Raw genomic sequence first — 16,467 nt, forward strand, 5'->3', positions numbered from 1 at the left:
GATTGAACCAGTATCTCATACATGCTAGGCAAGTACTCTGCCACTGAACTATAGCCCCAGCCATTCAAGGTTTTTTATATAAGAAAATCTTGGAAAGAATTTTACAATTAACCTAGAAAGAAATAAACGTGTGTGTGTGTGTGTATTGCCTTCTCCACAATCTTATTAGTGTTATAGTGTCATGTTTTTTATCTCTTTAAGAAATGTAAAATAGACAATTATTGTTTTAATCTGCATGTCTTTGATTCCTTATAAGGGTGAACATTTGCCTTGTTTACTGGTTTTATTTTCTCCTGGATAAGTTGCCTCTTCATATCCTTTGCACATTTGTTTATCTGGAATCTCAATGTCATTCTCTGTATTTTGATGAGCCTTCTTCTCTATAAAAGAAAATATCTAATCTACTTTTAAGCTAATTATACTTTTCTAACCTCCCCTATGACATCCATGTTCCTAAGCATTGCACAAGCATCTCACTATCAGGATAAGCCTCTTGTCTTTAACTGGTTTTGCCTTCTAAATTATTCAAGAGTTCATGCCATTTGGGAAGAGAGAGAGGTTCATCATTTAGTACATGATTCCCACTCAAGTAATTACATTCTGCTAATTGAGGCTATTCTTATGGCATTCCTGAGGGATAAGGTTTTCTGGGACTGAGAGGCAGAAATAATGTGCTCAATGTGTGGAGAAAAAAAAAATCTTCTCCAACATTCCTCATCTTTTAATAGTTATTTTCAAAGACCTATTGGCATCAATTCTACACATCTCCATCCCTCAGTCCCATCCAAAGGCAGATAGTTTGGAACTATTATGTAGTCTAGCAGAGAGGTAGGTTCACACAGCCTTAAAGTGGAACTTGCATGGGAAATAATACTATGGATATCCTGGAGCAAATAACAGGAGAGACAATGACCCTTCAGTTGTCTCTTATCCAAGTATGAATACAGCCCAGGCTGATTATCTAAGGGTAAGATCTTCCAGAAACTGGAGTAAAAGGAGGATTGTGTACATTTCTGTGAAACCTTAGAATGAGAGTTTCTGCTTACGTACGTACTGAAGTATAAGGGTCCCTCAGAGACCTTCTTGTAAAATCAAGGAAGTTGCTCTGGGATTTGTAGTTACATTCTAGTCTGGCTCCCATGCAGAAACAACATTGCTACAACAAGGAATCAATGAATATTTCCCATAAGCTGCCTTCTGTTCCAAAAGTGTTAAGCCTGCAGGCAGAAGAGGAAAATTATAAGAGAAAATGGGGGTGGTGAGTAGTGAATACAAGGCAAAGCTGTATAGTTTTGTTTTGAAGACTTTCTTGTAGCACATACAACATTCATGAACACCCGCAACAACAGTCTCAACTGTTTCATTCATAAACAACTTATTCCATCCTTCCTTGCTAGTTTCTTAAATTTATGAAGGATCAGTTTACATTATATCTTTCTGCCAAACATTTCCCAACATTATGTTAATAAAAGGTTTGTCAAATGAAAAAATGATGAATTCAAGGAATGGACCAGAAACTTTAATTAAAGATTTAAGCATCTCCAATTCCTAACCACTTTAAATTGCTGATATTCCTGTGAACAAAGAACCATGGTATCACATAATTCACCTATGTCATCTGTTAAAACAATCATTGTTCCATCAGCACATTGTCAAGTGTTAAAAATAGAAAAATTATTATTATGGTTATGTCACTCTTGGTGAATAAAAACAAGGTTCCTTCATAAGAAAGATAAGTATCCACATGGCTGCCTTAATAGCTGAGATATAGATTCCCTTACTCAGAATTATCTATCTTACACACTTTCCATGGTTACTAAAAGTAAAGGTTGCCTTTTTGGCAATTATCCCATTAAGCCTAGTAAATAGTCCCCAAATGGGATGGTATAGAAATACATTGTCAACCATTCACATTTTTCTACTTATTTTTCATAATGCTTCTCACAGAGCTATTTATTAAAAGTTCTGAAAGTAGAAATGAGTAAAAAATTGGTCCAATAAATAGAAGATCCTAAGTTTTCAGTAGTATGAAGGCAATAGCTAGTTTTTTCACCTAAGCCACAAATGCATGATGAAAATTTATCAAGAAATCTTTGCCTATTTGTTAAACTGTTTATGAAAATTACAAGGTCTGATTTAACTCAGTCATGAATAAAATGTTACTTAAATTGTTTTCCTATGGAACTACTACGAGTTTGAATTTATTTCTCAGAAGAGTGAAATCAAAGCACCCAGATTCAGATTTTATGTCCTGGTAATTAAACTAACTCCTTCTCTGTAGCCCTAGAGCAAACATATCTAGTAGCCTACCCAATATCTTTCCTCACTTGTTTTGTCAATAGGACCCTGGCTTTTTGGAGATGCAGCAATCTGTCCAGCTAAAAATACTTGTTTTCCCAGACTCCCTTGCATCCTAATCAGGTGGCACAGTCCTGCTCCATGAAATGTAAGCAGACATCTGCTGGGATTGATGGAAAAGCTGTTGCTTTCCTGAATATAGTCACCATTCATTTCTGCCTCTCTCTTCACTCCTTTGTCTTTCCTTTTTGTCTGCTGAAATTGTTAGCATAAGATATGGTGGGCAAGCATCTTTCTTGCAATCATAAGATGACAAAATTAAGGGGATTGAGGGCAAATGCCTACAAACAATGTCTAGCAGAACAGATACAAAGAAATTTAGGTTCCTGGTAGCATGCGTGAACTGCCACACCTACCCTGTACTATACCTGCTTCCAAACTCCATCTTGTAGGAGACAAAGCCTGCCTGTTAGGTTCTCTGTGGCACTTTTATGTTATTTGCAGCTAAACATACCTAATAAATTCCCTTTATATTTCTACACAAATATCATATCAGAAAAAATCTTAGAATTTCCTTTATTAAAATGTGCTTTGAGTTTTATCCTCTGGACTTCTGAGGACTCAAAGAAATAAATTTCACTGTGATGAATATATCACCTATTTGGAGCTGTGTTCTTGCTCTGACATGTCACAAAGTATTGATTTCATTTCCCTATTCAATGGATATTTATTCAATGCCTACTACATTCTAGCCACAAAATAAATGCATCCATTATTAGAGCATATATATAGTTTTCATAAAAATTGTCATTTTCTAAAAAGTATGCTTATTAATTGTAGTGATGTTGACTGAATTTTATGTGGTGATACGGACTGAAATTTTACATTGCAACTGGTTAACCTGGTATTAAATGAAATTCAAAGCATCTCTTTTATATAGATTTAAGCATAAAGTTTCTCCTCTATAAAATTTCAAAGTATGTTTGTGTGTGCACGTGCGTATGTGTGTGTGTATATGAGAAGCAACAGCCTTGCAAAAGATTTAACTCTCTAAGCTCCCCAATTTCATCCAATTTCACAACAATTTGAATTATCTATTCCCAATAATCTGTCATATTCTACTTGAGATGAGCTGTTAGGCTCTTCATAGGTGGAATTTTAAGAGTGATGTTTAGGGATGAGCATTTTTGCTAATCTTTGCACAGTTTTGCTTTCTTTTCCCATATGGACACAGCATACATGAGCTTGACCTGAGCATTCCCCTGACTCTATAATGCATAGGCCTCTTATATAGATAACTGATTTGGGAAGAGGCACAATGTATAATAACCCTATGTAAATTATAAAGAATTGAAGTGGAAGGAACCCAGGCATACAGTAAGTCCTTCATGAGTACAATGCAGAATGCACAAGGCCGAATGCACTATATTTTCTACCAGTTCAGCTCCCCTCTGTGATTTAAATCTAATAGAATATGCTTGCTGTTTATTTGTCTTTGTATTGGCAATATGCTTATAATAAATTGTATGGTCTCCATGAGCATAATAAGGATTGAGTGAATTAATTTTCCTGTTTGGTGACACCAGTTTGTCCTATTCCAATACAAAGTGTCAATAGTATCAAAATTGTGCTTGAGCATAAAATATAAATATGTGTGCTTACATTTGAATATAGAACTTTGGGTTTTCTTTTATTAGTCTATTAAACATTTATGCACATACATATGTACACTCAAATATATTTTATTAGTAGCTTGTTCTTATAATGGTTTATATTCTGCACATTAATATATGCTATATATGCTTCTACTTCCCCTGAAAAAAACACATTGATTTCAAAGCAAATTGATTCAGAAATGGAGAAAAGAAAAGTTCACTCTCTAAAACTGGTCTGAAAGTCTAGAAGTGAAAACCCTATTTTATATGACTTGGCCCCAAAACTACACACTTGAAAACCAAAACCATGCCTGTTCTATAGTCTCAAGGTAGCATGAAGTTATTAAGGTTTAGACAATGAGTACAGTTCTTTTTAATTTTGTTGATGATACATTTAAAGCATAACAGTGCTTCCTTCAAAGGATTTTGTAGGAAGCCTAAAGACAGGAAAACTACTAGGGGTGCTCATGTCTGCTTTCAATGCCCTCCACACAGATATCCCAAGATCCACTCTTACTAGAGCAGTATCTTAACCATGACAGTATATGAGGGTGGATAAAGAGTCTAAAAATAATTTTCAAAGTAAAAATATAAAATGAGTAGGTAAAGAAAACAAAACTGCATTTCTTATTCAAATCAACTCATAAAGGACTAATTAAATTCATTGTCTTTTATTGGCTTAAAAAATACTAAATTTTGCTTTATGACACAGCTTGGTCCCAATATATATGCTCATCTTCCTTTCCAACACCACCAAATGCAGACACATGTGTATAACATTCTGATGCAAATATAAATCATACCAATATAGGCTATACAGTAATGAATAATGCATAAAAATGGAAAAGGTGAAAGTTGTTCCAGTCTTTTCTAACAAATACATTGTAAAAAAAACAGAACTTCAACATGAGCAATTAATAATCCTCAACTCAAAAGAATAGATAAAAGGGTGGGATGCTTTACTTAGAGCAGGAAAGTACTATCCTAACCAAGGACTGGATAATGCCATATTGGAGAATGTGTTCTTTCTCTAGGGGATAGACATTACTATGTTACTGTTTTAAGCCTATTCAGATTATTGCAACCATTGACTGACATGAGATTGTTTGCATGTTCCTTCATATGTTCAGATTAAATAAGTATCTAGGACTATGAACGGCACTGGACATAGCTTAAGCAAACTCACCTTTTAAATGTACATCTTTACTTCTGATAACAGATTAATATGCTGAGCACTAAGAGTAAGTTCTTAGGTTCTCTTTGTTTCCTTTCACTCTTGGCATTGACACATATAAAGAATAGGTCTGAGATAACCTTAACTTACTTTAACACTCAAGGTTGTTAGAGACACATAAACATTGTTTTTCAAATCAAATTCCATAGAAAAATTATAAAAATATATAAATTTTTCTGATAAAGAAAAATGTTGGCAATTTTTCACATCTGACAAATGATTTAGAGATTAATAATTTCATGAGTAAGCTCTTAAATCACAAGATGTCTCTAGTAGTCATAAAAGTTTGTATGTTAATTGACAACAGAAACATTTTCAAAAGTTAGTAAAAAGGTTATCAAAACCAAGACTTTACTGGGGAATTAAAATCTACCTTATGCATGCACTTTCAATAGCTATTTCCCTCAGTTTTTTGCCATCCCAATATAAACATTATCAATGACCAATGGAGTGTGGCAAAAGGACAGTGTAGGTAATGAATGACAGGTCTGATAGGGAAGATAGGGGCTGGTACAAAAGGAAAGGAAATAAAATACTAATACCTTCAGGACATTTTCCCTCCTTCTCCCCTGTAGCCAAAGTTACCTGTCTCCAGCAAACTGTTCCCCCCAACAAAGAGTTGTTAATTAATGCCCCCTGGGCGGCTCCCTTCCTGCTTGTACCACTGGAAGTCTCATTTCCCTCTCCTGGATCACTCCTCCTTTTGGGTCAAGTAGGCAAGATAAGGGAGGAGAGGGCATGAGAATAAAAGAAAACTAAAATCTAAAAAAGGGGCAGGACACCCCCACTCTCTGGAGCGCGAACTTGGACTATCTTCTTGGCCTCTATGGAGGAGTCTCTCTCTCTTTCATTCCGTTATATCCTTTAAATAATTTTTTACACTTGCCTAAGCATTTCTTAGATGTTGAATCTTCAACACTGAAATGTGCCGTAGTCCGGCTGCAGCAAAATAATGGGGGGGGGGGCGGGTGATGAGCAACTTGTGTACATTGATACAGCAGGAGTGGGAGCCCTTTATTGTAGGACAGGAGGGGTATATATACATTCCACACACCTTATCTTAATTAACATAAACTAGATACAGCAGTCAACCAATAAGGAATCTCCACACTTAATGGCTCGGTGGTATTACTTCACAAACCACTCCCTCTGGCAAAATGCCAGGCGCCATCTTGACTTGTTTACAGACCCTAACAGGAATGGACTCAGCCCTTATTCTCAATACCAGAATCACCTACACAAACTTATTCAAATTATAAGCATATTCCCAAAGATCAAAGAGACACTGTTTTTTGTTACTGATGAGTTGGCCATATTTTTTTCAATATTGTATCAGTGCTGTTGGACCTAGAAAATATTTTATTACAGTCATTCACAAACAGAGATTATTGTAATTTCAGTGACCTTCCAGTTTGACTTGATCAGGGCCTTCATTTTATAGATAAGAAAACAGGTTAAAGCAGGCCTGCTTCTAAATACCACACAACTTTTCTCAATTATAGGGGTCAGATTACACCTTTCTATAGCCATAAGATAAATTTTCAAGTTTATAATAAACATTTGCATGTTTAATCAGTAATTAGAAATATTTATGTTTATCAGATAATGCTTGTTGGAACCTTGTGGTGTAGAAGTTAGTCATCTTGTTATATAGATTAGAAAAATAAAATAATCTGTAACTAACCCATGCTCATACTGCTAGGACGTGGTAAAGCGGCCACTTGATGAAACCTTTGCAAGTTTAATACTTTTTATGCCATAGAATTAGCAGGCATTTATTGAGTGGCTTCCATGGATCCAGCACCCTGGTTAGTGCTATAGGGAAAACAGAAAAAGTATAAAACATGATCCTATCTATATTGAATTAAGAAAAATATGATTGTTGTAAAAAAAAAAAGAAAGAAAGGCCTGAGAAATATTCACAGGTGGGATCTATCCACTTTTCTTGTCCTTCAGTTTGTTTTTTGTTTTTTTCTAGAAACCTCTAACTTTGCCAGTCTACTTCCCAAGCTTATGACACACAATTAAGAAAACAGGGAGAAAAAGACAGGCTTGGTCAGCTGGGACAAGGGATTCAACAAAAGAACAAAAAGTAGGGAGGACTTCTGGAAGTTTTTCAAAGAGGACTGGTGAGTGAAGTTCAAATTTAGCTTTGAAGTGTCAGACTATTAAGAAGATGAGAATGCTTTTGTGAAGTGTGGCTTTGGGTTAGAAATTTCATTATTTTTCGTGTTCTACAACAAATAGGTTCAAAATTTGAAAGTCTTTTTTAATCATGTTTGGTATTTGATACATTTATTTTAGGTGGCAACACAATTTGGGCACAGGTAGCCTGAGAGACGTAATGGGTGCCTAATAATTATAATCTTAGATTTGATTAGCACATTCATATTTTCAAAGATTATAAATACACATTATCTTGTGGAGTCCACTCAAGATTATTTGTTTAAAATATTGGCAACTGAGGCTTAATAGAGTTTTGTATTTACCTAGGATTATACAATTAACAAAATAACTGGATTGAGATGATAACTTCAATTGCAAGACTCCATAACCAATTCATTCTACTACCACATAGATCATGTGAAACAAACAATAAAGAAAAGATACATTTAAGTGCATGTAGATTCATGTCTGGAACAGATAAGGGTCTTTACAAATATTTGATAAATGATTGAATAAATAAATGCTAAAATATGGAGTACACTCAATTCACTGCAGGAGTTCACATAGGAAAGCAGAGACCTACTGGGCAAGAACTGTCAGACAAGAGGAAGAGGCATCTAAAGAAGGCCAATGTGGGATGGTGGGGAATACTTTTATGGGAGACTGAGGAGGGAATTCGGAGATAGGTGGTGTTTCAGAAATAAAGTTGTTGGTGGTAGAACATTTGATAGCCATGTTGAAGATTTTAGAACTGACATGAGAAGACCAAGGGATCTCTGGAGCTCTACCTGCTATCCTCTATTAGAAGAGAGAATAGAGGGAAAATTTATTTTAGTAGGAGTAACCCAGCATACTGCATACCTAGGAATATAGGACAAGTCAGATGAATGCTCTTCCATGCCCCTACACTAGCTCTGAACCCGTTGATTCCAGGCCCCAAATTTGCATTATTTCCATGCAAATTAGTTACCTATCTGTGACTAATTACTTTGGTACTACTTCATGATACCCAATGAATTTTCAGATAAAATAAGAATTTATTTTATTTTGCCTCATTTTCATGTTTAAGCAAAATCCCTCATTCTTCTCATCCTAACACCAGCCCTATGCTCCAAGTTTCATTTCTCCTTCAGGACAAAGATCAAGAATCATACTTTAGTCATGCATGCTGGTGCCTGCCTGTAATTCCAGTGACTCCGGAGGCTGAGGCAGGAGAATTGAAAGTTTAAAACCAGCCTCAGCAATTTAGCAAGACCCTGTCTGAAAATAAAAAGGGCTGAGGATGTAGCCCAGTAGTAAAGCACTCCTGGGTTCGATCTCTGGTACCAAAACCAAATCAAAACAAAACACAAAAAGAACTATATTTTGTATAGCAGAGTCTTTTAAAGTAGAGGCTTAAATTATTTACTAATTTGTCATGTTTTAGTCAAAAGTACCAGAAATATATAAAACTGTACAATAGATATGTTTGTCCCTGGATGTATTATCTTTTTTTAAAAAATTTTTCTCCTTTGTATGTTGCCTTCTTTTACACATACACTGCCAACTCATTCATAAATAAATAAAACTAGCTGCTTATACTTTACTAATTCTTATAACCCTTTTTAGAAAATTAGCCTTTCCTCATTTAAGTTCCTTCAGTGGCCTCATCTCAATTACATGTCATCTGTCACAGAATTTGAGCTGGTAAGATAATTAATTAGTACTAGAAGGTATAGTGACTAGAAGATATCTCATTAATAAATTAATAGTGGCATTAGGTTAACCAGGGATATATTTGGCAACACAAAACTTCAACCTATTCACTCAACTTTTAATAAACATCTGAGTATACATTGTAGTTCTCAACCTTTTTGCCATTAAGTAAAGATTTTATAATCTACTGTACTTCACAGCACCCCCTTTGGAAATATTTTGTTTAACAAAATTCACTTTAAATAATATTTGGTTTCCTATTTTATTACATATACACATTAATTGAAGTTTCCGGGTTTCATGAACAACCATTATGCAATCTACTGAACTGGTAGAATTCTAGCCAACAGTCAAAAAGAAAGTAGTCTTTTTAAAGTTGTCTTTTACACTTACCATTGAACATAAGTTTCTTCAGCTTTTTGCAATACTGACTATAAATTTCATGGATTCACAATCTTATGGTCACTTTCTCAGTAGCACAAGGATCCTGGGTTCAGAATCACTGATTGAATACCTAGTAGGAACTGAGGTTGGCACTGAATGCCAAAAAATATGAAAATATATAGGTCAGGACACCTTTCTCAATATGCTCAGAACTTCCTTGCTGATATGGATGCCCTTTGAATATACAATATTTACCTGTGTTTCTCACTTTCCCATGGTATTTTTTTTCTGGTTATTTAGTTAACTATCTATGACTCTCCTAAGAGAAACTTACTTACGCACAGATGTAGTTTCTTATGACATAATTTGGGTACTTGCCACGTGTGCTCTAACATCTACCTAAGATTAGCCTCTTCCAGCATAAAACTAAACAAGGCAACAGATTATAAATTAACATCATTTGCCTGGGTTGGACTTACCTCTAATTTGAATCCCAGTTCTTCCACTTTGAGCAAAGGGATTTATGGCAAGTTTCTAATGCTTTCAATATCTAAATTTTCTTACCTGAAAAATAGCAATAATAAGTTTATTTAACTTTTATAGTTTTATGAGGGTTAAATGACATAATGTATAAAGCATTTATCATAATATTTCCATATAATAAACTCTTTATAAATGTATCACTTAATTTTAAATAGGAAAAGAAGAGGAATAGAAATATATGAAAATTTAGCCAGAAGAATACCAGGTTTGAAGAAATGATTGCTTTGTCACTTAAACAGTAGGTGGAGATGGATGGACAAGAAGAACAAAGACAAAGAGATGAAGGAAACTGAAACAATAGGATAGAAGAGTTTAAAGTATGAACTAATGATTTGATGTCTCTATTTTCTGGGTAATTTTTGGTAATTGTATTTATAATCTTAAATATATCATTATGTTTTAAATAAAACATCAAAAGCTTATTTTCCATGAAGTAAAGTATTTAGGAATTATGTAAAGGTATGTGGAGAGATTATTCAAGTAAGTAGTCCTTCATTACCTTTAGTCCCACTTTCTGCAATTTGTTACCCATGGTACAAAAATATTAAGTGTAAAGTTTCAGAAATAAGCTTATGAGTTCTAAATTGTACATTATTTTGAGGAGTGTTATAAAATCTCATGCCATTTCACTCCGTTCTGCCCATGTCCTGAATCATTCCTTTGTCCAGCATATCCATACTATATATTCTATCTATTATTGGTAACTTAGTACCCATCTTGGGTATCAGATCAACTTTTACAAAATCACAGTAATTGTATTTAAAGAGCCTTTATTTTATATAATAATGGTCCCAAAGAGTAAGATTAATTATGTGAATTTCCTCATATTTTATTGCTATAATTGTTTTATTAATAATTTACTATTAATCCCTAAATTATAAATTTAATTTTATATTAGGTATGTATGTCTAGAATAAAAACATAGTAACTAGAGGGTTCAGTTCTATTCACAGTTTTAGGCATCTCTTGGGTCAGATCCCCACAAACAAGAGGAGATTACTTCGAGTTGTTCAAATAAATACAAAATTAATAGTGAATCTAAATCAGGCCAAGGCTTCCAACATTCAACTGTCATAAGTTACATTCCTAAACTATACTGTTGGATTAGTAAGAAATATAAATTTATTCTGTAACCTTGGAATGTGTAAGCTGTATTTTTTTCCTGTTTTTGCGATAACAAATTACTACATGTAATGCCTTCAAACTACAAAAAACTTATTAGTCTATAGTTTTAGATGTCAGAAGTCTGAAATGGTTACTACTAGGATAAAAGTAAGGTGCACCAGAGCTGCATTCCTTTCTGGAGGACCCTGGGGAGAATCCATTTTTCTGCCTTTTCTGACTTCTAGCACATTGTAATTTTCTCACACTGACCCTTCTTCTTCCCTCCTTCATATTTAAGGGTCCTTATGATTACATTAGGCTCTTTAAATAATCTAGGATAATCTCTTTCCAACTCAAGGTCAGCTGATTAGCAACCTTAATTCCAACCTTAATGAGTGTGTAACCTAATGCCATGTAATCTAACATATTCGAGGATTCCATGATTAGATGATGGTCATTTGATAACCATTATTTGATAACCATTATTCTTCCTATACCAAGAGTATACTGGTTACATTTTATTCTAACTCTTCATGCTTACAAAAATCAAATAGAATAGATCCAAATTTTGCATTAACATATATATGGATAATTAATTACCACAGTGAAGATAATTTATGAAGTCTAGTTACAAAGCAGTTTTTTTCCCATTCACTAACGATTTGGGAAAATTAATCAGTTATGCATCAATTTCCTAATTTTAAATGTGAATCATAATACCTACCTCATGATATTGTTATTAATTTATGTGAATAATTTAGGAAGACGTCTAGCATTTAAAAAAAACAAGAAAAATTATCTGTTTACAGATCACATGATCTTATATGAAGAAACTCTAAAGAATTCATACACACACATACACACACATACACACACACACACACACAATTAGGACTAATAAACAAATCCACTAAAGCAAGAGCATACAAAATCAATATGCAAGTATCAGTTGCATTTTTAGCCAACAAATTATCTGAAAAAGAAATTAAGAATTCAATCCCATTTATAATTGAATAAAAGAGATAACCATCAAAGACAATAAAATACTTAGGAAAGAATTTAACCAAAGAGGTGTGCTGTTGTTCTTGTTACTGGTGTGGTCAATTAGTCACTCGGCTACCTCAGTTTTAAGGATAGAGATGGCTGAATCAATACACAGACACAGGGGGCTGGTGAGAAGCTGGCTGGTGACAATGACAGGCAGTTGATGTCCAGCAGCTCGTTTATTTTTGGAAAGCATTCAACTGTTACAGGTTTCGGGTAGTGCGTGCCCATCAATCATACATAAGCAAGATAATATCCATAGCCAATCATCCTATGCCTAATATAACCACACTATGAGGATGCTCTAAATATTGCTATCATCAGGAAGGGTCTTTGTCCCTAGGGGAGGGGAATTTCTGAGTCAGGGGTTTCATGCCCTGAAGCTCCTGACTATCAGGTTCCTGCCTGGTAGCTTGGCAATGGTAACCACAAGTACTAAGTATGTGGTTTCACCAAAGGCTGGCTAGAGCAGAGTACCCCATCCTTCAGGCATTCCTATCAGGCCTGAACGAGTATAGATTCTTGAAGTACTCTGAGCTGCTCATAGCTGCTAGCTGCAACTGAAAGTTATTCCAACAGAGGTGGACATAGAAAAGTATAAAATAAGCTGAGAGAAATTTTAAAAGACACAAATAACAAGAAAGATACCTTGTATTCAGGAACTAGAAGATAATATTGTTAAAATGCCCATATTACTCTAAATGATCTATGCATTCAATGCAATCCCTATAAAAATCCCAGTGGAATTTTTTACAGAAATGGAAAAAATGTCCTAAAATTCATATGGCATCAGAAAAAACCCAAAACAGTCAAATCAATACTGTAAAACAAACAAACAAACAAACAAAAAAACACATAGGTTTCACAATTCCTAACTTCAAAACATATCACAAAGCTACAGTAATCAAAACAATGTGATAAGAGAATAAAGGCACATAGACATATAGACCAATCTAACAGAATGGAAAAAAAACATTTTTATTGAAATGATTTTTTAAAAAGTATACCAAGATTATACATTGTGGAAAGGACAGCCTTCAGCAAATGGTGCTGAGGAAATTTAAATTCACATGCAAAGAATGAAACTGTATCCTTACATTACATCATATACACACAAAAATTCAAAATAAATTAAAGATGTAAGTGTAGGATTTGAAATTATAAAACTATTGGAAGAAAATATAGGGGAAAACTTCATAATATGGGAAAATATGTTCATTGCAACATCACTCAAAATAGCCAAGATGTAGAAATAAGCTATCAATCAAAAGATGAATTAATTGATAAAGTGTGAAACATATATGCATAATAGAATACTATTCAGCCACAGAAAAAAGGAAATCCTGCCTTGTACTACAACATAAATATACCTGGAAGACAGTATGCTAAGTGAAAACAACGAATCACAGAAGGAAAATATTGCAAGATGTACTTACTCTGAGGTATATGAAGTAATCAAACTCATGAAAACAAAAAGTAGAATGATGGGATTGGAGGTATAGCTCAGTGGGTAGAGTGCTTGCCTAGCATGCACAAGGCCCTCGATTCAGTCCCCAGCACCACTGGAAAAAAAAAAAAAAGAAGTAGAATAATAGAATGATGATTTCTAGGAACTGGGAGGAAGGAGAAAAGGGAGAGTTGTTGTTCAAAGACTGTAAAGTTTCAGTCATACAAGATGAAAATGTTCCAGAATTCTGACATATAATATTGTGTTTACTATGCTTACAGTTAACAGCATTGCACTGTACATTTGAAATTTTAGATAATATTTCATGTCATGTGCTTTTTACCATACAATTTTTAAAAATTAAGATGACCCAAAATGAGGAATCAATAAAACTTAGTTGTTAAAATTAGTAGTTAACTTCATGATATACATACTCTCTTAAATTTATATATGGTTTTATACGTGCATCAGCCATTATCAGTTCTTCCATTTATTCAGTTCATCCATTATTTGCTGGCATTTATTGAAGCTATATTCCAAAATGAATAGCATACTATAATAATAACAACAAAAATAGCTTAACAACTGATAACACTTCAAATTTTCCTATTTGTCTTATCTGATCCTACTTAGAAAAAAAATAGTTCCTGATATTAGAACTCAGACTCTTTGAGAAAACAACAGGTTACACATAAATTCGGCCAAACACCATAGACATGGTACTGAAACTTTACGATACTGAGGATGAGCACTCAGGCTTGATTATTGAGAATGGAGCTAAGGCTGGGTTCAGTGATGCACGCCTATAATCCCAGTGACTTGGGAGACAGAGACAGGAGGATCATGAGTTCAAAGCCTCAGCAAAAGCAAGGTGCTAAGCAACTCAGTGAGACCTAGTTTCTAAATAAAATACAAAATAGAGCTGGGGATGTGGCCCCTGAGTTCAATCCCCAGTATCTCCAAAAAATCAAAAACAAGAATGAGGCTGAGGAACGAGTAGCATTAAAGCAGGAAATGGCAAAGGGCTCACCATAGCCTAGGCCAAGCTGTTCTCTCATATGGGGCTGTGAAGACTCAGGTGGCTATGGAGGCCCCAAGAGTTCAAGAGAAAAAGAACAGCAAAGTTGAGCAAAGCGGAAAATAACTACATGAATTCCTCTATTAACAATGAAATCTGCTGTTCATATTTTCAGATCTATGCTTCTTTCAAAGAAGAAGTGATAAAAAAAAAGCTCAGAAACAAAATTATTTGTGAAAAATTTCTCAGGTTGAAACAAACTTTTATATGTTTGGTACTTTGAGATATCCACTTGCTACTTCATACATTAATCATGGATTTTATAGTCACTTTACACCTCAGAGAATGGAATAGGGAAAGTCTAGGTGGGATCCCCCAAATAAAGAAAAAATTAATAGAAATAGATGAAATAATGAACCCCCCAAAGAAACAGAGAAATAAGGGCACAAGGTAAGTATTTCAGCTTGAGCATCCCATTCCTTCTACTAATCTCTTGAGTCTGAGTGCTCATAGGGAGCTTTGCTCTCAGGTGGATTTCTGAGAAGAGAAAGCTACCATTTGCACACTATACCCTGGGGCCACCCAGCTGCCAAGTGCTAGTTAAACAGAGGTTCAAGAGGCCTGCAGTCAAAAGGCAGCAGGATGGCCAACTGCCATCAATTTCCACAGCAAGTCTGGCATCTTGGCATCTTGCTGTTCTCCCCCTCCCCTAGGTTAATTGCAGAGAACCTCAGCTTTGAAATCTGTTCTCCTACCAACTTCAGCTGCTTTTCTCCTTTCTCTGTACTGCTGTAATACTTACCTCCTCTCACCCTGGTAGTTAAATGAAGTTTCTCATGTACCTAGCTCTACTCTTGAAACCACCCAAACTCTAATGTAAATGTTTCTCTCCCCCACTTCTACACACCCATGGGTAAAGGCAGAATTGCCACATCCCCCCTTGGACCTGATTGCTAGGCAACACTCAGCCATGTGAATTTGTCACTTCTGTTTGGCGCAAATTTCAATTTCACCTCCAACTGTAACAACACTGCTTGATATATTTTAGATGCCACTGTGGTTGGATGGCATCCCAGGAAAGATGTGAAGTGCTACTGCCAGGAATGAATGATTGGCATTGGGTAAAGCAATTCTCTGAACTCAGCCTTGGCATACCATTAATTGTTAAGTCTGTTCTGCTACCACCAACCTCTTGTCAGAATCATGTCTATTGTAAGCCTTTGCATCGAGAGTCCAAATGGTAGAGCTCTCTCCCTCTGTAAGATCCGAGTCATGTCGATAATGAAGCAGCGGATTTTTCAGCTCACAATATATTAATTCTTCCTACTTTCAATCTATTGGCTGCACTTTAGTGTGAAAAGAAAAATAGTACCACATTTGAATATTACTGAGCTAAGAGCTCCTGTGTGCCAATTCAGGTTCTATCCCTAAATAGGAAATTTACCTTCCTTTTGGTTTCTTCAGCATAATCTGCTTTCATTTGTGATAACAATTAAATACTATGATAAAGAAACAAGCTGATAATGAAATAAGATAAAATCAATGCTAAACACACTCTGCTGATAGTAAATATATAATATCTCACATGTACTATTTACATATTATCATTAGATAAGAAAACATGCCACATACAAACAATCATGATTTTGGGATAAACTCATACCATTACTGGCAAGATACAATGCATAATTCCCAAAGTCTCCATCTATAATGTTATATTATCTATCTATTAATGATATTATTTCTCCTTAAAGATACATTTAGTTGTCTAGCCACCTACTCTAATATCCTTAAATACTTGGCAACTGCTCAACTCTAAAGATGCTACTGCATGGAATATTTTACTTCTGTGTTCTGTGTTAAATAATGGGGAAAATAG

General features: G+C 34.8%; 1 long non-coding RNA gene across 1 annotated transcript in view; it reads right to left on the reverse strand.

The window, feature by feature from the left end:
- Positions 1–16,467, reverse strand: part of LOC120886482 (uncharacterized) — a 91,621-nt gene that overhangs the window by 53,149 nt on the left and 22,005 nt on the right. The window contains exons 4-5 of the long non-coding RNA XR_005729453.2: positions 13,560–13,685; positions 9,912–9,996 (exon numbers count right to left, since the gene is read on the reverse strand). This is a non-coding gene — a long non-coding RNA (uncharacterized LOC120886482). The remainder of the gene's footprint in view (positions 1–9,911; positions 9,997–13,559; positions 13,686–16,467) is intronic.

Source organism: Ictidomys tridecemlineatus, chromosome 5 (assembly GCF_052094955.1).
Source record: "Ictidomys tridecemlineatus isolate mIctTri1 chromosome 5, mIctTri1.hap1, whole genome shotgun sequence".
Lineage (NCBI taxonomy): Eukaryota > Metazoa > Chordata > Mammalia > Rodentia > Sciuridae > Ictidomys > Ictidomys tridecemlineatus.